The sequence below is a fragment of the Phascolarctos cinereus genome, unplaced genomic scaffold (assembly GCF_003287225.1).
Source record: "Phascolarctos cinereus isolate Bilbo 61053 unplaced genomic scaffold, phaCin_HiC Scaffold_726;HRSCAF=1367, whole genome shotgun sequence".
Classification (NCBI taxonomy): Eukaryota; Metazoa; Chordata; class Mammalia; order Diprotodontia; family Phascolarctidae; genus Phascolarctos; species Phascolarctos cinereus.
Genome location: NW_027556098.1, coordinates 136,173,518 through 136,199,924, shown reverse-complemented (window position 1 = coordinate 136,199,924; position 26,407 = coordinate 136,173,518). Strand labels below are relative to the sequence as shown.

The 26,407-nt window shown below is 39.0% G+C and overlaps 1 protein-coding gene and 1 long non-coding RNA gene across 2 annotated transcripts in view; one reads left to right on the top strand and one right to left on the bottom strand.

The window, feature by feature from the left end:
* Window positions 1–22,139, bottom strand: part of MAP3K2 (mitogen-activated protein kinase kinase kinase 2) — a 107,716-nt gene extending 85,577 nt beyond the window's left edge. Inside the window, exon 1 of the mRNA XM_020967145.2 lies at window positions 21,521–22,139. The gene's annotated coding sequence lies outside the window, so the exon portion shown is untranslated. The remainder of the gene's footprint in view (window positions 1–21,520) is intronic.
* A 279-nt stretch (window positions 22,140–22,418) lies between these two features.
* LOC144454531 (uncharacterized) lies at window positions 22,419–24,613 on the top strand. The gene is made up of 2 exons (XR_013482998.1): window positions 22,419–22,721; window positions 22,958–24,613. It is a non-coding gene; the product is annotated as an uncharacterized LOC144454531 (long non-coding RNA).
* The last annotated feature ends 1,794 nt before the right edge of the window (window positions 24,614–26,407 follow it).

Sequence of the window (26,407 nt, the reverse complement as noted above, 5' to 3'; positions counted from 1 at the left end):
TCACCTAGAAAGACTTTCTTTATATGTTCATTAAAGCTGGCAGAGGCCTTAAGAAAATAATCGTGCACCCTTCAGATAAAAGATGGAGGCAGGCTGTAATAGGGGGGAAAGCACAAGGTTAGGAGTTAAAAAACCTAGATTCAAATGAGCTGGCCTCTCAGCAACAGGGGGGGGTGTTAGTTTCACTGTATGCTGTCCTCATCAGACTTTATCTAGAGCACAGGGTCAGCAAACTCCAGCCAGGGGTCAAGTCCTTCACCTTAGCCTGTTTTTGTAAGGCCTGTGAGCTAAGAATGGCTGTTATATTTTTAAGTACAATAAACCTTTATTTACAAATATAAAAACCATTATCAGCCTGAGGGCCATACAAAAACAGGTTGTTTGCCAACCTTGAAAGCCCCTTATTCAGTTCTAGGTGACACAATTTAAGAAAGTTACTGATAGGCTGGAATGTGCAAAAGACAGTGACCAGAATGGTGAAGGGTACTGAGTCTATATCATATGAAGATGAGTTGAAGGAATTGAGGATATTTGGCCTGGGTAAGACAACACTCAAGGGAGATGTGATAACTATACTTCAGCTGTAAGAAGGTCTGTCATTGGAAGACAGATTAAGAGTTTTTCTGTTTGGCTCCAGAAAGCAGAGCCAGGAGCAATCAATAAAAGTTGAAAAGAGACAAATTTAGATTGAATGTGATGAAAAACTTCATAACAATTAAAGCTGTCCCAAAACAGAACTAGCTGCTTTGAAAGATAAAAGGATTTCTACTCCTTCAAGTAGACATTAGAAAATCACTTATTGGGCTTATGCAACTCAACAAGAAAATCACTTGTTGGATCTTGTCATAGGAAGGGTTTCTTCTGTGTATGGACTGGTCCAGATTAGTGTTTCTGTGGGGAATTCTTTTTGACTTTTTCCAAGAAAATTATGTTTTAAGAATTCTGAATCCCAAGAAAAATCAGTTGAGAAATCAAGAAAAAGTATTATGATTCTCCTGTAACAATTAAAGCTTGGCAATCAACATAGACATGTCAGTGGTTTGAAGGAATACCCTGACATCAAGTCAAAATCAAAAGCAGAAAACAGTGGCCTGCAGAGTTGAAAGCTGAGGTCAGTATTTCCAGGAGCCAAGATAGGAACACATAGGAGAGAAGTGGTCACAATTTAATCAGTCAGTCTTGCTTGTAACTGTTGCCACATTATAAGTGTGTGTTCATGGCCCTCTCTGCTGCTAACAATGAGTCATTCTTGCACATAAAATAAATATTAGTAAGGTTATGTACATAGTATACACAAATCCTGTGAGTGGTATTCAAAGAAATGTTTTAGAAGCAAAATTAAGTTGGTCATTTCAAAATGTAGTGTAATTAATGTAGTGCTATCTGTAGCACTATTAACATTATTAGGAGATCTGAATATTATGTTATTTGAGCACTACTCGATAACATTCGATGGCATTTTCCAATATTTTTAAAAATTTTTAAATTTTTTATTTTTAGGCAATTGAGGTTAAGGGTCACACAGCTAGCAAGTGTCAAGTGTTTAGTCTGAGGTCACATTTGAACTCAGGTCCTCCTGACTTCAGGGCCAGTGCTCTATCCACCGTGCCACCTAGCTGCCCCCATTTTCCAGTATTTGAACATTCACTATCAGCTACAACTCTTCATAAATACTACTAAACTTAATACTTCTAATTTATTAAAACAAAAATTTTTAAATGTCCATGATGAGTAAAATAAAAAATCTTTTAAGTATTTTGACAAAAAGGAAATCAGCTTATTTTTCACAATATATTGTTTCATGACAACAAACTATGCACTTACATTTTAAATAGAAAACCTTTGAATTTTTAGTATATCAGAAAAGATTAACTTTTTAAAATTACAGACACAATATTATTTTTAAATGCACAAATAAAATGTTTTGAAAAATACAGAATAACTTATGATTTCAAGAATTCCAATTTCTTATTCCAATTTCCCAAAGATTAATATCTGTCAACAATTTGGAAACACTTGTCTAGGTGGCCACTGAGGTCCCTTTCATACCTCAAATTATGTGATTCTGTGTTACTTCTAACTTCTCTCTGGACCTCAGTTTCCTGTAATTTCCATTTTACAAACATTAAAAAGTAAGAAATTAAATTACCCCCAACCAATAAAAAAGCCTAATCCCTTTAGAGGTAGCTAAGTGGAACAGTGGATAGAGTGCTGTGCCTGGAGCCAGAGAGAATTGAGTTCAAATCCAGCATCAGACAGTTAATTAGTTGTGTGACCCTGGTCAAGTCACTTCAATTCTGTCTACCTCAGTTTTCTCAACTGTAAAATGGGGATAATTAATTCCTAGAGTTCCTCTCAGGATAAAAAGAGATAATATTTGTTAAGTGCCTAGCACAGTATTTGCTACACAGTAGGTATTTAATAAATGCTTATTTTCTTCCTTTACCACAGGCTGGTCTGCAAAGTAAATCAAATGTGTAGAGTAAAAAATAGCTTCATCCAACTAAATGAAAACAAAATAAACCACTCTGAAAAGTTGTTTGCAAAACCCTTGTGAAGTACAACCTTAACGTGTTTATTGGTCCCCACTATTTTTTTTCCTTAAAGTACAACTCCCTGGAATAAAAAAGGATAAGCAATGACAGAATGCAATGTCTCTTCCTAGATCCTAGGCATAAATGAGATCTACACAGGATCTAAATCATACAATTTTTGAACCCTCTATAAACATTAACATAACTGTTGATGTTCAATGTAAGATTCTTTCTAATGAGTAAAAAGTGGAAACACAACTAGAGAAAGTAAATTAATGATTCTGACATTCTTGCTATAAATGAAAACAAGACAAAGCAAAGTTGCAGCTAGGTGGAAAGGGGGCTCTCAGGTTCTCTATTGACAGGCAAATAAAAAAGTTGGCAGAGTTGGTTTCATAATGTTCCCAAAGGCAACAAGAAATATTTCATGGACCCTTGCAAATTTCATACTACAGTATTCATCATGAACACAAGTAAAAAGACCACCTTGAAGATATTTGCAACTTATTCACCAATATCAGTTTTAAAGAATAAAGAAGTAAAATTTTATGCAATGATGAAAATAGAACAAATTGGTGAAAATGCAAAGATATTAAAATGTCTTCTTTTTCTTTAAAATTTTTGTCAATATACTTCATTTTTTATCAACTTCATTTCCAAATAAAACCCTTCCCCTCCCCAAACCAAAGAATCATACTTTGTACAAAAAATTAAAAAGAAAAAAAAAACCACTCTGTAAAACTAACCATCTGTAAAGTACATTGTAGTAAAGATTTCTACAACAAATTATGCTCTATATCAGTGACACCATATTTGGACTCTAATATGACAATCCCCCTGTGCTTCACTGAGTTAAAAAAGTAACACTGAAGAAAACAAAGATGAAGAAGGTGGTTGCTGGAAGTGAAACAATTTTGAAATTAGAGAGTGATCAATTTCTAACAATCTCAAGAAACAGGGGATACACAATATTTGGGAAAAGAGTAACATATTATATTATTACCCCCCAAAAAAAGGAAAATGAGAAAATACTAATAACTACTGATTCATATGCCAGTAATAACTACTGATTCATATTTTTAGCATCTACATAAAATTTGCATGAGAATTATCTAAACATATCAAAGGTGTAAAAGATGAAGGTATGAAAAGGGAACAAGCAAGCTTTTGCAAATGATATTATAGTATAGCCAGCCACATCTGTTTGTCACAAACTGTAAAGTGGAAAGATTGAAAGATCCCTCTTTCTGCTTATTGTATATTGACTACAAGAAAGTATTTGATTCAACATAGACTTCCCTTCAAAAAGGTATCTTCCATTCCTTTGTTAAAGACATAATACTAGAGATAACTTTGATGATCCTCTGCTTAACACTGTGAAGCAAGAGCCACAAAGGAAATGTATGTTGCCAGTGGTACTTGTAGACATTGTTGGGAATGTCCAAAACAGGGTGCATGTGGAAGATGGATATCCTATAGAAGAAGTCTTCCACATGCTCTTGTTTGTGCATAAATTGTGCTGACTGTATCAAGCCTCACAACATTTCATAGATTCTTAAATGAGATCTATAATCACTGCAAAGAGTTCAGCTTAACCAAACATACTGGATAAACTAAGTGGATAAATATTAACTACTATCCAGAAGATGATATGAAGTTGGAGGGATAACCTATAAAACTGGTACATCTTTCTAGAGAAATATATATATTAGTATGTATAAATATATAATAATTAATATAAATCTATTTATAAATATATGCATATGTTTATGTGTATGTACATATAGAAATATGTACACACACATATAGATATATATGTATGTACACACACATAAAATTTCTAAAATAAAGTCCCATATTTAAAGTAGTCTAATGCTGCTGCTATATGGCAGTGAATCATGGACTACTACAATCTTCTAAGAATTAAAACTACAGATTACCCAAAGACAATGGAAACCTGTGGGTCTGAGTAACCTGCAACCCATTACCAACATAGAATTGTACAGGAGAGACAGTATAATGGATATTATCAGGGATATATAGCCAGAAAAGGAGATGGGCAAATCATATGATTAATCAAATGATCACAAACTTATAGCTAGGGCAAGGTAAGGACAGTCCAAAGTTTTCCACTGGTATCCATGTAATATCAAAACAACTAATAAGTTCAATTTTGAACATGTTAAGTTTGAAATGTGTATAAGACATCCAGCTTGAAATGACCAAGCTTGAAATGACCAATATGCATTCTTTCTCTACAACGTCAATCAAATATTTATCCGTTACCCTACTTCAGGTCTTCTTCATCTTGCATTTGGACTATTACAGTAGCCATTTAATTGGTGTCAAGTCAACTGAACAAGCATTTATTAAGTGTTTACTATATGCCAGACATTGTGTTAAGCACTGAGGTTACAAAGAAAGGTACAGTCTCTGGCTTCAAGCAGCTCACAAGCTAATGGCTGAGACAACATGCAAACAACTATGTACAAGCTACACACACACACACACACACACACACACACACACGCGCATGCATACACGATAAATAGGGGAAAAAATCCCAGAGGAAAAGGCACTAACATTAATTTCTGTCTCCATTAAAAGAAGAAGTATATTCAGGATAAAAATCCTAGAATGACAATTAGCTTCAAATTATACTATCCTTAACATTTGACCAAAACCCAAAGTTTAAAAGGCACAAAACCATTAAATGCCATTGACATGCTCTTTCCCATCATATACTTTTTGCACCTTCGTGTCCCACTGACATTAGGTCCATCCTGCCATTGATATCAGAATTCTGAAGCTTGTTTACTTTTTATACAGTCCAACAGTACTTAAACCTAGAGACACCCAGTAAGCCCAGTGCCACTGCCTCAATCTTTTCCCCACCCCAATACATATTCCACATAGCTGCTAAAGTGACTTACCTAAAATGAAGATCTGACCATGACATTCCACCTTCTCAATAAACTACAATGACTCCATACTATCTCTAGGATCAAATACAGAGTCCATTTAAAAGTTATAAAGAATAACCTGACCCCTTCCTACCTTCCCAGACTTTTTATATATCGCTTCCCTCATGCACGCTATGGTTTGGCCATATTGGCCTTCCTGTGTCTCACAAAGAATACATGTGTCTCAGTGCCCTTACACTGTCTCTTGGAATTCTAGGTTTCCTTCACCATACAGCTCAAACACCAACTTCTAACATGAAGTCACTGTTGATTCTAAATGCTGGTGCTCTCTCTACTCTATATTTAAATATGTGCATGCTAATTCCCCTATTGGAATGCAAGCTCCTCAAGGGAAAAGACTTTCATTTTTGTCTTTATATCCCTAGGACTTGGCATGGTACCTGGAACCTAGAAGTCACTTAAATCAGTTTGTTGGTTGGTTCATTTTGTGTTAACAAATTTCTTTCTAGCCTTATTTTGAAGGCTGGTCTCCTTATTTGAGGTAGGGAAAAAGGAAACAGAAGCTGAGAAGACCTGTTTACTTTCTCATCATCATTCTGTCTACTCTCACTTAATTTCATCCAGTAAGCATTTATTTAGCACTCACTGAGTACAAGACAGTGCCAGATGCTTACAATACAAAGCCAAATATTCAACAGTCACTTGAAGGAGTTTACAATCCTACTCTAATTGCTCTATTATAATAAACTGACATCTTTATTTTCCAACATGTTAAGTTCATTCCCTTCTTTCCTCCAAATTAGTACCTTAGAGTACTACATACAGGGTATACTACAACAGCCTTCTAGTTGGTTATCTTGCTCCCACTACTATAAACAGATGCCAAATTACCTTCTTCAAATATAATTTCCATATCATCATTTGCTCCAAAAATTACAATGGCTTCCTGGATCTTACCATATTAAATGCTAATTCCAGGATTTAGTACCATCTACCCAAACTTTTCCAACTTTCTCATTCATTATTCCTTCTATAACAAGTCAATTTGCTTTTCTTACACTTTCTAGTTCCTACTTCCCCCAAATGCTGCTTATACCATTCCTGCTACACGAAATACTGATCTCTCTTCTTCTCACTGATGCTTGTCCACTACACCCAAAATAACGATCACTTTATAAATCATATAGCTCACTTAATCATTTTATTGATGAGGAAACTAAGTCCGAAACAGAATTGGTCAGTTGCTTAGGGTCACACAGCTAATATACATAGTTTTCTGATTCCTAGTCCTGTTTTCTTTCTACCACAAAAACTCCTCCAAGATATGTTCTTATTTACAATTAACCTTACTCCCACTCTAAACACTACCTTATTAAGCATTCCTCTAGTATTTATATGTTTTCATTTAATTACATTGCCCTTATTGAGATGTTGCTTTGTGCTAACTCAATGATTACTTCTTTTTGCTTTGTCACTGAACTAAATTATAAACTACTGACCTTTTTTTGGTTTCTTCCAACAGCATTTTGTAACAGTGCTCTCAATACAGTGGGGCAATAAATTACTAGCTAATTTAAAAGTCAAATAGGATTTAACATATACAGCTTTATCCACAAGACTATTATGTTTCATCAATACAAAATAAATGATAACATGTTAACATCCACAAAAGCAGCTATGTTCCAGTAATCTCTAAGGTAAAATGCCTCTTTATAGGAATCTGGCAAAACTGTGAGTTACCCAAATTGAAGGATATGATGGATTTAGAAACTGGGAGAAAGACAGGCATATGAACACCATAACGAGCCAGTTTATATCATTCTTCTCTGAATTTATAATATCATTAGAGGACTAAAGTAATAGAGATCTCCAAATAATCAAAACTTCACATTGTAAGAACTCAATTCTGATTTTAAAACTTATGCAAACTTAAAAACGTACTTTCTCTCTCCTCAGACATTTCCTTAATTGTACTTTTCACTATAAAACTTGTTACTGTCATAGTAATGATTCATGATGTCAACAAAATACAATCTAAAGGGCAGCTAGGTTTCGAAGTGGATAGAGTACCAGTCCCGGAGTCAGCAGGACCTGAGTTCAAATCTAGCCTCAGGGACGTAACACTTACTAGCTGTGTGACTCTGGGCAAGTCACTTAACCCTAACTGCCTCACGAAAAACCAAAAAACTAAAAACAATCTAAATATTCTCAAAGAATTACATTTAACTTTGATGACAATTCTAGAACTTTATTTCCAAAGCCATTTATATTTCACCCAAAATTATCATTTTTAGAGCAAAAGGATTATATTTCTATTTCTGAATATTCTCTGATCCCTGAGTTTTCATAACACTGCTCTCTTGCTTTTCTTTCTATCTAAACACTTCAGTTTTCTTTGGATTGTCTCCTTGTGTTGCCCTCTTACCATGGGTGTCATCTAAGGTTCTTTCACATGGCTGCTTCTGTTCTCTCTCGATACTCTCTCCCTTAACAATTTCACCATCTTTCATGGTTTCAATTTAAGTTTCTAAGAAGACAATTCTCAGACATATACAGACAGCCCTACTTACTCTTCTAAGTTCCAATCTAAATTCATAATACAAACTGCTTGATTATCTCCACCTAGATGTTTTCAAGGTATTTCAAACTCCACATGTGTTCCCCTCTACTGAACTGCCTCCTTTCTCTCCAGATATCACCATCCTAGTCACCCAGGTTCACATTTTCAGAGTTATCTTGAACTCTCTTCCCCCTTACCCCACATATCCATCCAGTTGCCAAATCCTGTCATTTTTCTTTACAACATTGCTAACATCTGACCTTCTCTGTACTTACATGGCCATGACCCTAGTTTAGGCTCTAATCACTTCTAGCTTAAGCTGTTACAACTGGTTTGCCTGCCTTGAGACTATTCTAATCCTTTCACACTGCTGTTACAGTGACTTTCCTAAAATGAAGGAATGATCAATTATTACTCCTCTATTCACAAAAATTCAGAAGAGACAACATGCAGAAATATAAATTTACTTTGTATCCCCAATGCCTAGCACATAAATGCTTACTGATTGATGGATTCCAAACTTCCACTTTCTGTTAAATGTACAGCTATCCTTTTAATCCATCCAGGCTTCCAAACCTCAGTCACTCTTAACTCTTCTCTCTCCCTCACATCCCTAATAATCCATTTTACTTCCATGACATCTCTCACATATATCTTAGTCTATCCAGTTGCATGTCAATAAATATTTATTAAGCACCTACTATTTTCCAAATGCTAGGTATACAAAGAAAGGCAAAAACAGTCCCTGCCCTTGAGGGGATCACAATCTAATTGAGGGAGACAACATGCAAACAATTATATACAAACAAGTTATATACAGGATAAATTGTAAATAATTAACAGAGAGAAGGCACTAGAATTAAGAGGAATTGGGAAAGGCTTCCTGTAGAAGGTAGGATTTTAGTCAGAACTTGAAGGAAGTCGAGGCAGCTGGTAGGTGGAGATGGATAAAGGACATTCCAGTTATGGAGAACAGGCAGAGAAAATACCTGTGCCAAGAGATGGAGTGTGTGAGTGGTGGAACAGCAAGGAGGCCAGTGTCCCTGGATCAAAGAATATGTGAATGATAGTGGCCAGTATTCTTTATCACATATCACCTGGATTATTCCAAAAGTTTCCTAAATAAACAATCTGTTTGCAGTATCTCCCCTCACGTTCACCAAACAATTACTAAAAGAAACTTTCTAAAGGACAAGTCTTGCCACATCACTCCACTGGTAAAGAAATTTCAGTGCATCCCTATTGCCCCTAAGATAAAAAACAAACTCCTCAGTTTGACATTTAAATCTTTTCACAATCTGGTTCCTGTCTACCTTTCCAAGCTTACTATACATAACTTCTATTAAAATACTCTCTTTTTCAGTCAAACTGGTCTACCTGCTATTCCCTGAACTCAGCATTCCATGCTTTTCCTGATTTCCCTAGTTGTGAGTGCTCTCTCCCTTTTCTTCAAATTATCAGGTATACAGTTTTAGAAGATGACTGCTTGAAAGGAGGCAGGCAGTTCAACTCCTCTACACCTACTCCAGCAAAAATCTAAAAATCACATCAAGTCAAATAATGATCAAGAAATCTAATAAGCAGCTACAATAAACGTAGCTTATTACTCCCACCCCAGAAGTGCACAAAAAGTCAGCCAGAAGCTCACTAGAGATAGGAAAGGGGGTTCCCAATAAAAACCAGCTCCCTGAACAGGCCAACAAGCAAGCAGCCTCCCCAGCATGAGCCTGCAGGGTTCCCAGTACAGAGACAGCAAGGGCAGAGAGCTTCCAAAGAAAGCCCCAGGGTGATTGGAAACCTACAGTGGGGACCTCAGAAGTGACCTGGAATATACTATTATGAACACTGTGCTGGCGAATGGGATATCCCAAGCCCTTGGGCTCCAAGGCATCTAGCACTCTGTCCTGAAAAGTCAAGAGGGCCCTGAAGATACAGCATAGCACTCTGATCCTTGAAGATCTAAGGGACTCTAATCCCTGGAAATGAAGGTCAACACAGGGCACACAGAGCAAGACCAAGCAGGGCAGACTATCCTCACCCAAAAGGGGAAGGAAAGGGTATAAGCATTTATATGGTGCCTACAATGCAGGCACTGTGCTAAAGCATCTTTTACAAATATTACTTCAATTGATCCTCACACAACTCTGTGAGGCAAGTGCTATTATTATTTCCATTTTACAGTTGAAGAAACTGGGGCACACAGATGTTAAGTGACTTGACCAGGGTCACACAGCTAGTAAGTGTCTGAGGCCAGATAGGAACTCAGGTCTTCCTGACTCCAGGCCCAGCATTCTATCTACTATGCCACCATAGCAGAAGGCAGAAGCCTAGTCCTGACACAAAGAAGCAGTCCAGGAACTAAGACTTGAGAAAAAAAACAAAGAAAATATCAACCACTATGACAATACTAATCTAAAGTCAGAGGGACCTAGATTCTAATTCTAGTTCTGCCACTTAAAGTCTGTCTAACCTTGGACAAAGCTCTTAGCCTCTCTCAGGCTAAGTTTCTTCATCTGTAAAATAAGGAGACTAGACTAAAAGACTGCTCTATTTCTAAATTCTCTGATCCAACAGGGGTTAAATACATGTCTTTTATATCTTTTGTTTCCTCTATAATGCCCCTCAGTACAATATGAGCCCTTATTTAATACTGGTTGACTTAACAAAAACTTTCAATGACCTCAGCCAGGAATATTATTAATTAATTTATATTCATTCTATTTTCTCTTATAAATAAAGATCCTTGCTTAGAGTCAAGATGGCTCAGGTCTAATAAATGAAAAAAGGAGTAGCTATTAGAATCAGACACTAAGACTCAGTGGCTACAGCTGAAGACGAGGAGAAGGTAATTGGGGATTAGATATTACACATAACACTTTGAAATCAAGGAAGCAAGCAAACTCAAAGACTACAAAGGTCAAGTAGTCTCCATGCCTATAGCTAAAGGCAGAATTTTGGAAATAATTAAAAGTAAAAGTTCTAGGGTCAAAGGCCAAACTCCCTTGGACTAGCTCTGAGAGAGGTTCTTGCTTTTGGAAGCTGATAGTATAATCAAGAGACATATGGCTCAGGGATGGCTTCTACATTCACTAACTCTGGGATATGGACTAGTACAGATGCCACAGTTACAATAACCCAATTAGCTAGCAATTTTCCAAGGCATTTGGCTACCTAGTATGTGCCAGGTAATTTGGAAGTAAGGAAAAGGGATGCACTACAATATTATATCATCTGTAATCAATAACAAAATCTAACACCTGACTGATTACAATGGCATTGTCCATAGAACCCTGGAGTTGAAAGGAGCATACTAATGGCTGGTGGGTAGGGCTGTGAATTGATTTAATTTTTCTGGAAAACAATTTGAAGTTATATTAAGAAGTCATTCAACTGTATAGACACTTTCACCCAGAAATACCACTACTAAGCATATACTCCAAGGAAGTCAAAAGATACTGTAAAAGGCTTTTAACCATATATACAGAATTTGTGTATTTTAGAGTACTTTTTAATAATAACAAAGAACTGGAAGGAAAAGTAGAGGCCCATCAACTGGGGCTGAAATAATTGTGGTCTATGAATGTAATAGATACTTATTACATAACAAGAAATGATAATTCTGAGAAAATCAGGAAGATTTAAATGAACTGATACAAGTAAGCCAGGAGGACAATTTATACAATAATTTAAAGGAAGAAAACACTGAGACTTGGGAACTTTAATCAATGCAGCAATCAATCACAACTTTGGAGGAACAACTGGTTCAGAGGTATTCAGGTAGTGGACTATAGGTGCAAAACTAGAAGATTTTCAGACATGTCTAAAGTATTGATTTGTTTTGCTTAACCGTACTTTTTTTTTTAAGGGTTATCTGGGCAGGGGAGAATGACTGGAAAGTGAGAATGATGTGAACCTCTCCCACCTTTTTTTTGTTTAAAAAGGTTCATAGACTCCAAACTCCTACCACCATGTAGGAATTCTCTCTCTAAAACATCCCTAACAAGTGATTTTTCAGCCTCTGCTTAAATACTTCCTGTGACAGGAAACTCAATACCTCATAAGGTTTAGCCTTTTCCACCATGGAGCAGCCTTATTTGTTATAAAGATACACACACACACAAACACACACACACCCACACCCCCATGTTAAAACAAAACCAATCTTAAACTTCAGCACATGGACCTAGTTCTCTGTCAGTCCAATCCATCTTTCACATTATAGTTCTTCAAACATTAGAAGAAAACTAACCTATCCTCCAAGTCTCTCTTTTCCCATGTTCCTCCAATAGTTTTTTTATGTAACATGGTTTCAAATTTCCTTAAATCCTATTATCTCACCTCTAAATAAACCATAATTTATCAATATCCCTCTTAAGTGAGGCATCTATAATTTAACATACTTCTCTACATATGGGTCTGACAAGTAGTAAATAGAGTGGGATTATTAACTCCCTTCTATTAATGTCTTGTACTTCTTTTGTTTCCCATGTACCAATCTAAACCTTCAGTACCTGTGTGTATATCAAGTATTTTCTAACTTTAAAAAACATTATAACCATGATGAAAACCATTATAGTTAACCCATCTCAATTTTCATGGACCAACTAGTGGTATTCTTATTTCCATACAATACTTCTAACATGTTATTAGCAGAGGAAAAACTCCCAGTATCTCATTAGATCAGTAATAAAGGCAGCTATGTGGTATCTGGATAGAGAGTCAAATTTGGAGGTAGGAGGAACTGAGTTCAAATCTTGCCTCAGACACTTGCTAGCTGCGTGACCCTCAGCAAGTTATTTAACCTCTCTTAGTCTCAGTTTCCTCATCAGTGAAATGGAGATAATAACAGTATCTACCTCATAGAGATGCTGTGAGGATCAAACTAGATAAGATATGTAAAGAACTTTGCAAACTTTATAGCAGTATATAAATGGTAGATTATCAATCAATCAGTTTATCAGTCAACAAGTAGTTTGTAATTGCTTACTACATGTGCTAAGTATTAGTCCCTGTCCTCAAGGGGCTTGCATTTTAGTGGGGAAGACAACATGTAAGTAACTAGCTACATGCAAGATATATACAAAGTATATGAGAGATGATCTTAGAGAGATACGGAAAAGGCCTACTGCATAAAGTAAGATGAATTGAGTCATAAAGGAAGCTAGGGAAACTAAGAGAAATAAGGGGACAGAGCATTCTGCTTAATAAGGGGGGAACAGTAAGCACAAAAGCATGGAGTCAGAGATGGAGTGTCATATTTAAGGCACTACAAGTAAGACAATGTAGGTGATTTAAAATGTGTTTGGAGGAGAGTAAAAAAAGGACCCAGTCTAAGAAGATTGGAAAGGTAGGATGGGACCAGGTTATGAACAACTTTAAATCCAAACAGAGCAATTTATATTTGATCTTGAAGTTATTAGGGGGCCACTAGAGGTCACTCAGCCAGGGGCTGTTGTGGCCAGACTTAAGAGTAGAAAAATCACATAGGCAGCTGAATGGAGGCTGGATTAGAATGAGAAGATATTTTAGGGAGATAAGATCAGATAAATAATGAGGGTCTTGGGGGCAGCTAGATGGCGCAGTGGATAGAGCATTGGTCCTGGAGTCAGGAGGACCTGAGTTCAAATCCTGCCTCAGATACATGATACTCACTAGTTGTGTGACCCTGGGCAAGTCACTTAACCCCAAATTGCCTCGCAAAAATTTAAAAAAAAAGAGAGAAATAATGAGGGTCTGATCTAGGTTAGTGGCTGTGTGAGGGAAAGGAAAGGAATACATATAAGTAATGTTATGATGGTAAAAACAAGAATATCTGACAAGACACTGGATACATGGTGTGAATGCAAATGAGTTTTTTTTGTTTTTTGTTGAGGCAATCGGGGTTAAGTGACTTGTCCAGGGTCACACAGCTAGTAAGTACCAGAGGCCAGATCTGAACTCGGGTCTTTCTGACTCCAAGGCCAGAGCTCTATCCACTGCGCCACCTAGCTGCCCCCAAATGAGTTGTTAAGGATGACAGTCATGTTGCAAACCTCGGTGATTGGTAGGATATTGGTACCCATGACAGGAACAGAAAAACTGCTAAAAGAAGGGTTTGGTGGGAAAGATAATGAGCTCTATTTTGAACATGTTGAGTTTGAGATACCTATTGGATCCTTTAAAATGTTCAAGAGGCAGTTGGTGGCACATGACTGTAGCTGATGGGACAGACTAGGGCTGGTTATAAAGCTCTAGGAATCATATGCATCAAGATTATAATTGAACCCATGAGAACTGATGAGTTTATAAGTAACCTCATTTACAAGTAAAGAGAACAGATAAGAGGGCCCAGGACAGAGCCCTGGAGAGCATCCTTAATAAGTGGGCTGACATGGATGAAGAACAAACAAAGGAGACACTGAGAGGGAGCAGTTGGATAAGCAGGAGGAGAACCAAAAGAAAACAATATCATGAAAACCTAGAGAAGAGAGTATGTAGGAGAAAAAAGTGATTGATGGGGTCAAAGGCTGCAGAGATGTCAAAAAGGATGAGGAACTAGAAAAGGACAGTAGATTTGGCAATTAAGAGATCACTAATAACTGCATTTTGCTGGAGAAGTGGTAATGTGATGAGGTACATTTGGAGGAACTGATCTTGGCAATAAAAAGGATCACCTCTTTATCCAAGATAGGAGTGAAGGAAGAAATAATGAGGGGTGGGGAAATGCCTGAATGATATGAGATGAGGAGAGAAGCAAGAGCTCTCAGCCAGCAGACTTTATTTTTTAGTGAGGTATGAGATGAGGTCCTCAGATGAGAGGGTAGGAGAGGCCAGACCAGAAGATTTGGAACAGTTGCTGTGAAGAGTGGGCTATTGAAGTGATTAAGAAGGAACAAAATGTTTGCCTTGCTGCAGTGAGAGACCAGTTGAGATCAAATGACACAAATTTATGGTGCGCTGAATAGTTTTGTGATTTCTTCCAGCTTTCTTCAACATCACATAAATAAAAGGGAAGGAGATAGATGTTGTAATTATTTTTTAAAAAGATTCTGAAGTAATACTAAAACACATTCAATGTAGAAACATAAGTCAAATTTAATATAGTCACAAAGTATTTTGAGTTCTAATGATGAATTTTTCAGTCACACACATAATACAAGAAAATAATGCACCCTGAGGCATTTGTGATATTACAAAATCATTAACCAAGCAAACCATTATAAGTTAACCTCATTTTATGCATTATGTGTAACAGCTGTGTAAAATGATCACTGGTACACTGAATCAAATTTTCCCACCAATTTATCTGAATGAATCTGAAAGTTATTTCTACAAAAAAATTTGGCCCCCAATACATAACAAAAACTACACAAAGGTCATAGATTTAGAGCTGGAAGAGCCCTTAGAGGTCATTAAAGAATTACTGAAGATTCCTAATATCCACATGTAGTAGCATTTCTCAATAGATATTTAGTTCTCACACATCTACTTGTATGAAACATTAAAAGAAAAATGAACCCCACTACTCATCAAAAAGTACACATACATAAAATATTAGTCATTCCCATTTAATCAGAAAAACTCACTGACTCTATGGGATTTTAATATTCAACAACAAACAGTATTTTAAAGCCTTCAGTATGGTTCTAGGCCCCATGGGGGTGGGGCTAGGAATCAAGTAAAAACCAACATTTATATAGAGCCATTTGCAAAGCATTCTACGTGCATTATCTCACATGAGCCTTACAAGAACCTGAGCAAGTTTGGTACTATTGGTACCCCCATTCTACAGGATTCCCATTCTATACAAGAAACTATAGAGAGATAAGACATTTAAACAGATTTTAATAAAAAAAATATGAAATATGCAAGAGCTCCTTTCTTGCTGCTTACATACATGCCCAGATATTCCCTAGCATAAAAAAAAAATCACCTTCACTTGATCATGCTATACCTTGAAAGCTTACATCTTTTTTTTTTCCCTTGCAGTCAAAGCTCCTAGGGAAAAAGACCATCTACACTTATTGCCAATTAATAATAAATAATAGGGACAGCTAGATGGCACAGTGGATAGAGCACTGGCCTTGGAGTCAGAAGGACTTGAGTTCAAATGTGACCTCAGACGCTTACTAGATGTGTGACCCTAGGTAAGTCACTTAACCCGGATTACCTCACCCCCCCAAAAAAGGGAAAAAAATAATAAATAATGCCTAGCATTTAATGCTTTACAAATATTATCTCATTTGATCCTCACAACAATCCTGGAAGATAATTGCTATTATTATCCCCATTTTACAGATGTGGAAACTAAGGTAAACAGAGGTTAAATGACTTTGCCCAAGATCACACAGCTAGATTAAAGTATCTGAGGCACTATTTGAACCGAGCTCTTCCGACTTCAGGCCTAGCCCTCTATCTGCTGTGCCACCAGCTGCCTCATACCCCACTCTTTTCAACTAGCAGAAAACTAGCTTCTGATTTCACCACTCTCTTCAAACTGCTCTCCCCAAGGTTACAAATAATATCTTAACCACTAAATAAAATGTCCTTTTCTTAGTCCTAATTCATCTTGACCTTATTGTAGCTTTTGATACTGCTGACTATTCCTTGTTCTTGGAATTATCTATCTAATTTCTAACCTTTCATAACAAAGCTCCCACCTGGTTTTCCTACCACCTAGTCTGACCAACCCATCTCAGTCCCCATTTGTTGGAACATCATAAACTATGTTCCTCTTGCACTCTTATCATGGGTACCACTTAAGACTTTTGCACAGGGTCCTCCTCTTCTTCTATACTCTCTCTTGATGATCTTATCATCTCTTAGGGATTCAGTTTGTCTCTATGAAATAATTATAAGAGCTACAAATCCCTAGTTTTTCTTGGACTCCAATCCTCTATCATCAAATAAGTGCTAAATAGATCCACTTAGCTCTCAAACTCATCAAGTCCAAAATGAAAATCATTATCTTTCCTCTAAAACCAAACCTTTTCTGAACCTCTTTATTTCTGTTGAGGACTATCACACTTCCAGTTGCCCAGTTTCCCAACCTCATAGTTATCCTCAACTCTTCCCTCCCCATATCCAATCAGTTGCTATGTTGCTTGATTCTATTTCCACATCTTTCACATCCCTCCAGGTATCTCTACTCAGATGGCCATCACCATGATTCAGGTCCTTATCAACTCTAGCCAACTGCCTCCTTCCTCTACCCTCTCCAATACCTTCTCTTCACAGCTGCTAAAGTAGTATTCTTAAAGTGCAGGTCTAACTATGTCATTAGCATGCTCAAGATGTTTCAGTGTCTCTAGACTAAAAACCAAAGTTTTATTTGGCATTTAAAACCCTTCGTGATCTGCCTCCAACCTTTCTTTCCAGAATGATTTCACATTACTCCTATTTATAAACTCTACAGGGGTAGGGAACCTGCAGCCTCCAGGCCACATATGGCCCTCTAGGTCCTCAAGGGGGAAGGCACCCCTGGATGACTGTATTACAGAAAACTAGCCTACTTACTGTTTCATCAAGACAATATTTCACCTCCCATCTCTGTATCTTTGCACAAGCTGTCTTCCCATGCCTAGAATGCTTTCTGTGTTCAACTCCTCTTTTAAAATCCCTCACTTCTTTCAAAGCTCAGGTGTCTCCTCCTACACAAGGCCTCTCAGCACCTCCCATTTATTAGTGTCCACCAAAATTATTTTATATACTTGGTACTTACTTATCTATGGACATGTCCCCCCCCAATAAATATAAGTTTCTTGAGGGAAGGGACTATTTTGCTTTTCAAAGAAGGTGCTTAATAAATTGTTAAAATGAACTGAACTGGGGGTGAGGTGGAGTTATGTTAATCAGGGCTTCTTGGAGAAGTTTGTAGAATCTTAAAAGTAAATAGGATTCCAAGAGAAAGAAAGAGATGGGCAGTTTTGTTGTTCTTTTTGGGGTAGAGGAAGCATTCTTGGCCCATATCATTACCCCAGATATTTATTTAGCTGAGTACACTAACCGGAAAAGTCTTATAAAATTTTTTTTTCAGATGTCTAGTTCTTTAATTTGTATCTCAGTAGAGACAATTCTCTTATTTATCAATGTTTATTGTTTCTAATACTGTAGTTAAATAATTGACAAAGAGGTCCCAATACTTCTTACCCAAGAAGATAATGCAACGTTGGTTAACAAAATAGGAAATATTTCAGCAGCCTTCTAAGATCACTCAAGGCAACCCCTATAAATACCCTGTTAAAAATCATTAGCTCATTATAAGCCTAAGGGCAATACAATGATTCCTAAAGTCCACTTGGTTCCCTTCTTTTTCAGCTCTAGGAAGTGGTACACACACACACACACACACGGAGGCAATTGGAGTTGTGACTTGCTCAGGGTCACACAGCTAGTAAGTGTCTGAGAGGCTGGATTCAAATTCAGATCCTCCTGACTTAGGGAGTCCATTTTAGATGAAAAGTTCTAAATTTCAGTAACAACTGCTCCAGGCAACCAATTAGGAAAATTACTAATACTTAGCAAAGCTCTCTGTTTAATCTGACATTTATACCTGTCTCCAGTTATTCCTTGTCTTTCTAGCAGAAGCAAAATTCAGTTTTCAGGAAACATTTGTGCAACAAAACAGATAATATTATAGTATCTGTGGACAAGCATCTAGACTACAGGTTAGTGAAAAAAGCTTGTCTTTTCTTAGGATTTCCCTCAGACTAGGTTCTCCTCTCTGGGAGACCCGACACAGCCAAAGACTCTCCTAGATATCTCACTTCTCTGACACAGCTCAGTCCTCCCTTTGCTCCATATTTGCTCTAAGCTCAAACTCTCGGTATCTCTTTCCCCCCTCTCTTTCCCCCCTTATTCTGAGATAGTTTCTCCCTTTCATATAAATCATTTAGGCCATGCTCCAATCTTTCACACAGTAGCTCTGAACAATTAAAGATGGTGTACTGGTCCTGTTCACTCAGTTCTGAATATAATAATTCAACCAAAAAGTATTCTCATCTAATCAAGACACCAGAGCCAAATGGAGTGGTTTCAACATCAATGAACACATACAACCATGTTGCTAATCATCATACTCACAAATTTTTCCATTAGAACACATCTCCAATTTTACAATTATAACTTAAAAGAAAGTAAGATTCGTTTCATTGAAAACTATTAATAAGATCTGAGTAATTACTAGACACTGTGTGGGACACAAAAAAGTTATGAGACCTTTTCCCTGCTCTTTCTAGTTGGGGAGATAAGTTATATACACAAGCATTAAACAACTTAAGAGTTAAGTAACAATAGATGTTAAAAAGCCATATATGATTAATTGCTGTGAGTAACAGAAGCAATATATGTCCCAAATGAGTTCAGAGGACACCCAAGTTCAAATGATACATTTTGTAGTAAATATTTAACATCTTCTTAGACAATAAAAGAAAGGGCTATTGGGCTTTTTTTTTTTGTAAATGCAACTCATACACAACTATCTTGCTTTACATTAAAAATGTGTTCTTTCAAAAAACTGCATGCATTCCCCCTCAGTCAGATATTTTAAATGCATTTTAAGAGAACTTGCTCTATCATTAATCTTTTTTGTAAAGTAAATAATGACATTTGTGGATTAATTGAACTTTGTGTAAATTTAGATTTATATACTATATATGTGTGTGTGTGTATACATATATATACACACACACACACACATATGTAAAGCAAGGCATGCCTATATCTAACATATAATAGCTATCTCCCCTTGAAAAATAAGGTGAATATGACAGGATAATATGATGAGTAAATACAAAGACCAGACGTTTTCTTAAAAGTTTATAAAGTTTCCCCAAAAAATAAGTTAGATCTATTAGTAGATGTTTATTTCAGGACAAACCTCTACATAGATCATAACTATATAATCATTCCACCAATGTCTATATGATTCAGCCAAATGAATTCATATTTTTATAAAGAATAAATCAATCTGCGAATCATTTCAAAATCCCTTTAATTCTATAATCTTTTTCTTCAATTTGTCAGATATATTAAAGCTCTCAGCATAGCTGTAGGCACTTACTAATGTTAAAGAATATTGCAAACACGAAAAACTAATTTCACAAATACTATAATTTTGTATTTTTCTTAAGCAAGTGGAATGAAATAACTGTACACCAAATTTGTTATAAGTTTTTAAAAATCATTTATTTTGTTAAGTATCTTTGGTCCCTTACTTTAATAACTTTCTGAAAAATGTAACGAAATGGGTCTTTAAGTTAGCATACACAGTATACATTCATCCCTCACTGCAAAGGAATGAAAATTCAATTACACAAAACTGACAGGAGGTAACTTTCTATGATTTTTCAAATTAAGTGTTCAGATAATTCAGAAACAATGCATGAGACAAAAAGACATATAAGACTTGGAAATTAGTTAAGTGTGTGGCCGCGGCCACATATCTAACAACAAATTTATCAAGCAGGAAATCTCAAGTAAAACACCCAACTTTCTAAGTCTCTTGCATTCATCAAAAGCCAAGGGCAGAATGAATATAATAGCATTTTACATCTCTACATACTATAAAAGAGTAAACAGGTAACCCCCCCACCCTAACAACAAAAAGGCAACTGGAAAAAAATACCTTTAAAAATTATGAAAATCAGAAGTAAAAAAAAAAGTTTCCTTGCCTAAACCGAGAAACTCATGGAAAAAGCTGGAGTCCAGGAGAGTACAGTAATTGTTTGTACTTAGTACCCAGCCCACAGAAGGAACTGTTTGTTTATTTAGCTCACACCTTCTTCAACACATGCATCCCTAGCAAAATCTAGATACAGTTGCAAGATGCCTGTAAATACTTCCTTAAGAATACAATGGAAATAAACTTTAAATTGAGGGGTACTAAAGATACGTGATACTTTTTAGACAAGCACTTTGGGGGCTGTGAATACTTCTAACTCTTTCAGATACTGTTCCTAACCACAGCCTTCTAAAACTGTTGCAGATTCCTCATTTCCACCATTCCCCCCATTCCATCAATCCACTTTTCTAAAAAGTGGGCCCTCCAAACAAAATTAATAAGCTCAAGAGGTCCACTCTGCATTCTTAAAGCCTGTCTTCCTAACAGGACTGAATCAGTGTAAAACCCAGAACATAGTGATCCACAGGCCCATAAGTGCTACCAATAGCGCTTTCCTTATCCCAGCCAGTGACAGCCCCGAGAGTTGACAAGGCCCTCGTCTACACACACCAACGCATTTGCGGGCAGCACCCCCGACACCCGACAGGTCTTCATGATGCCGAGGCCTTCCTGGAGCTCCAATCCTGCTCTGCAGTGACCCCAACACCCCGTACCTCCATCTTCCTCCAGGCAGCGGCCCAGCTGCCACATGTATGCTCCCCCCCGCTTCAAGCCCAGCCCTTTACCCTTGCATTGAAATCACCACCACCGCACGCGCGCACACACACACGCACGGACACGGACACACGGACACACACACACATACACAGACACGCGCGCGCACGCGCGCACACACACGTACCTGGCTCCAAGGACTGCAGGGGGCGGGGGGGGCCGCCACCGCCACACCAGGACGTCCGTGCCTGGCTAGGTCGATCCTGGGACAGCCTTTCCTGGTGCTCCACGGCCCCAAGGGGGGCCTCCGCGATCCTCCGAGGGGGCTGGGCTTTGGGGGGCACCCCCACCTTCGGCCCACCCCCCTCCCCCTTCACGGCCTGTCACCGCTCCCCCCCGGGGGCTGGGGGGGAGGGAAGGGAGCGCGGACCCGGGCGCGGGTGACAGTGGACGGACCCCCGAGAGAGGAGGGGAGGAGACGTGCGGCCGGTCCGGGGTCAGAGAAGCAAGTCAGTCACGCAGCTGGCGGCCGGCGAGGGCCAGGCCCGTCTCTCACATGGAGCCCCCGGCGGCGGCGGCGGCGGCGAGGAAAGGGCAGCCCGCCGTGCCCCCCTCCTGCGGAGGCCGGCTACGGCCGGCGGGGTCCTGGCTGCCTGCTGGGCAGGGAAAAAAGGGGAAGCTCCGGGGCCTGGCGCTCCCCGAGGCCCCAGCAGTGACCGAGCGGCTGGGGCTGGCGGCGGCGGCCGAAGCTCCTCACCGGTGGGGATTGAGGGAGGAGGCGCGGAGAGAGGAGGAGTCGGAGTCGTCTTCTCCGTCGTCGTCTACTCCAGAGGCTGCCAAGCCCAGCTACCCCACCCCCGCCGGCCCCTGCAGCCAAGCCGCTCGCCTAAGCCGCCGTCGCCAACGGCAGCCCTGCCGCCACTACACACGCACCCGTGACGTAGAGCACCACGCGCAGGAGGCGTCACCAGCCCCAGCTCCATCATGCCGCGCCGCGCTATCTTGGGCTCGAGCGCGTGCACGCGCGCTCAACCTTCAGGCCCGGGGTGGGGTGGGGTGGGGGGGGATGCGGGCCAGAGGGAACGCAGTGCAGGGAGAGAGGAACGGGGAGGAGGCGAAGGAAACGCCGGGCGCGCGCTCGTTCGTTCTGGAGCGCCCCTGTGGCTGCGCAAGCCTACTGCAGTTACGGGAAGAAGGCCATTCGCGCCTGCGCAATGAAGGCCCAGGCTAGGGGAACTCCAGCGTGCGTTACCTCCCGTCGTCTTTACGCACCCCGGCGCCAGGCGCTGGTTCTGAGCGAGGTCACCCGTCGGGGCATGATTCCCGGGTCTCGAGTCCCAGCTCCGCCCAGCTCGGCCTTCCTGACTTCCAGACGCCCAAACCCTTCGGTTAATAATTACCCCCATCCCTTCCCCCATCTCTCCCCCGGGGAGAGGCCGGAATAACTGACAACCGAGAAGAACGTCAAACCAGAAGTGTTTTTGTTTTTTTAATTTTGTAATGTTTTGTTTGACAGGATGGGGTCCCTCGCAACGTCTGGGCGAAATGAGGGAATCGAAAGCACAGGATGTTAATTCTGTGAGGGACTTTAAAAAAAATTAAAGCCAATCCTCTCGTTTTACAGATGAGGAAACTGAGGCCAGGAGAAGCGCGGTGACGGTGCAACCAGGTCCTACATCCAGGGAGCCCAGAAGCAGGACCCGGACAGTCCAAGGGCCTCTCGACTCACTCCCTAGGAAGCTTGGGTGGTTCACAAATGAGAGGCGAGAAGAAATTTTAATTTAATCTCCTATCTTTGAGCCTTCAGTGCTAACACTTTTTAAAGGCATTTTGGAAATGGCAGGAAGGATTAATAATTATTAATAATGTATTATTAATGATCTGCATTTTTATAGGCCCTTTGCCGCACATTGTTAACATAGGCTCTTTCCTTCTTAGAATGTAAGATCCTTGAGGGCAGACACTTAGACACATGTGGGAGTAGGAGAGTGAGGCTCAATCTGAGGTTTCATTGATACAGGAAATTCCTAATGAGGAAATTCCCTCTACAACTACTCTGAAACTTCATAGTCTTAAAGAGTTGCTTAAGCACTGAAAGCTTAAGAGACTTGTTCAGGGTCATTCAGCCAGTATTTGTCACAGGCAGAACTGGAATTTTCCTGACTCCAAGGCCATTATGCACACTGCCTCTTAGTCTCCTAAGAACATATTCCTAAAGCACAGTTATAGACAGCTAGGTGGGTCAGTGGATAGCATGAGGGGCCTGGAGTTGGAGGATCAGAGTTCAAATGTGACCTCAAACATTTATTAGTTGTGTGACCCTGGGCAAGTCACTTTAACCCTATTGCCTCAATTTCTCATTTGTAAAATGAACTGGAGAAGGAAATGGCAAACCACTTCAATATTTTTGCCAAAAAAAAACCCCTAAATGGGGTCATAGAGAGTCAGATAGGACTCAAAAACTAATGACAACAAATGCACAGTTAGTGGATATGCAGCAGCTTGTGAGCCAGAGTATTAGAAAAACTACTAACACTTAGACCCCCTAGAACTCTTGTGGAAGCAGTAACCTGACCTGCAAGTTTGAGTGGGAATTGAGGAGAGTTTTTCCATCTCATTTTAGCCCATTCAGTTACTGAGATGGAGTGTTCGAAGATTTGTGACCACAATATTGCTGGAAAAATGTTTGCATTTAAATGCTTGTGTTGCAGAAAACAGTTTAGGATCTCCAAAAATACTGTGCAGTTTCCCAAATGCAATCCAACCCAGTGTCTTTCTCCTATTCAGTTGTAGACCCAGCTAGTCATTTTTCCTCTGTGGTCCCAGACACATGTATGTATGTATATACAACAGCCAGGTCCTGATTAGTGCAAATGATGAATTCTGTGAAATGGTCACATTATTTGAATTTGAATTGAGATAAAATAAAAAGGCATTATTTCTATTTGTCTGGAACCAATTAAGATATTTTACATAATTATAACTTAGAGTAGTATGAATTGGAATACACACAACCATTTCACAGGTGGGTTTCAAGGACCTAGCTGTAATTCAGAAAGACACCAAGTCTTGGAGTCAGGAAAATCTGAGGTCAAGTCCTTCCTTCGACACATTCTACCTATGTAACAACGGGCAAGTCACTTAACCTATCACTACCTCTAGGCAATTCTTAATAGTGAGGAAGTTACTGTACACAGATGAAAAACATAATAACTCATGAACTGGCCATTCAACTGCATGTAATAGTCTGGGACTATTAAACAATTTGTTTTTTCCTTTATGGATTTATTAGCCCAATCTCTTCCCTAATCCCATCAGGTGTTAGTGCTCTATTCCAATGGTGTCAAACTCAAATAAAGGCTGATCTCTCATGGCCTATGCATATAGATTTAGAAAACCACAAATTAACATTATATATGTTGTATTGTTGGTGAAGGAAATGGCAGACTACTCTAGTCTTTACCAAAAAAACCGGAAATGGGGTTATGAAGAGTCAAACAAGATCAAAAGGACTGAACAACAAAAAATGTTTTGTTGTATTTTTGTTTATTTTGTTAAATCTTTTCCAATTATGTTTTAATTTTGAGACTGCACTCAGGAGTTTTATGGACTGTGAGTTTGACACCTTTATTCTACTTCACTCTTCTCCCTATTCATCACTTTGTATTCATTTTATTTATGTATGTACATGCAGGTGGGAGAGTACACACACACACACACACACACACACACACACACACACACACACACACACACACACTTTGGTTCTGTTGTTGCCCCTTGTATAGAACACAAGCTCTTTCAGGACAGGGATATTTATTTCATCTTCATATTCCCATCACCTAGCACAATGTCTGACATAGTGCTTAATATGCTCTTTGAATTAAATAGAATTAATAGCAGATTGAATTGAAAATGCCTTGTAATGTTATGGGACTTGTGTAGAGACAAGATCCTGCCAAGCACTAATTTTAAAAGTGCAGTATATGTATAGCATATAATCTGCTGATTATGCCAGTTATAGAGTGTCAAACCTTCTGAGATAACACCAAGATACTGAAGAAAGAAGGGCAGTCCACACTAGCATGGATATATATGTGTAGATTTATTAGAATTTATTGGGTTAATTGGGTGAGTTTAGAGAGTTTCCTCACAAGACTGGTCCTTGGCAGCAAGAGGCTTGAATAGTGTATCCCCACACCTGCTCTTAATTAGACCAGCTCAGATATTATTTAGAAACAGAACAAAGAAGGCAAAGTTCCAGGGATGGCCCAGGGTCATATGCAAGTTTTCCCATGGGATAGTTCAAGCTTCTTTTGATATTTACATTTACTCAGGATACCTTACATTAACATTCTCACACTCTGGCTCCCACTGGACAATTAAATATAGTCAGCACAATGTCTTCTGCAAGCAGGAACATCTGTCTGTTGGACCCCAACATGTAGAGGGAGATCCTCTTCCATTTGGATGCTTCACAAGAAACTTCCATGTGTAAGCTGAGTCCCAAAGCCCATTTGTGTAGGATTCTCTCCTCATTGGTGGAGATCAATGCCCTGTGCCTGTGTCAGGTGTGGGGAGGAATTGGGGACAGCAAGAGTGAGAACTGTTGGGGGCTCTTTATGACTCTTCTAGGCTCTTGGGTTTCTTCCATCTTCTCTCTCTTCCAAGCTTTTCAGTCTCTTTGGGAGCTTCTGGCTTCCAGCTTCAAGAGAGAAGATGAAAGATGCCAATCTCATTTCAGGTTGTTGAAGGAAAAGACTCTAGGAAGAAGCTGACATGAGAAGAACGGACAGTCCCCATCATGTCCCTATCCCCAGCTTGATATGCTAGAGACTTTGGGGAACTTCCATTTGGAGGTCAGATTTAGGATTCTCTATCTCTCTGTCTCTGTCTCTCTCTGTCTTTGTCTCTCTGCCTCTTTTTCTCTGTTGATCTGTGTTACCTCCTTTTTAGGAGAGCTACTTCACCCTGTATTTGTTGGATGTATTTTCTCTTATGTATATTTTCTCTTATTCTCTTTTGCTATCAAGTTGGATAAATGAATGTCTTTGTTACTTGCTTTGTGTGTTCA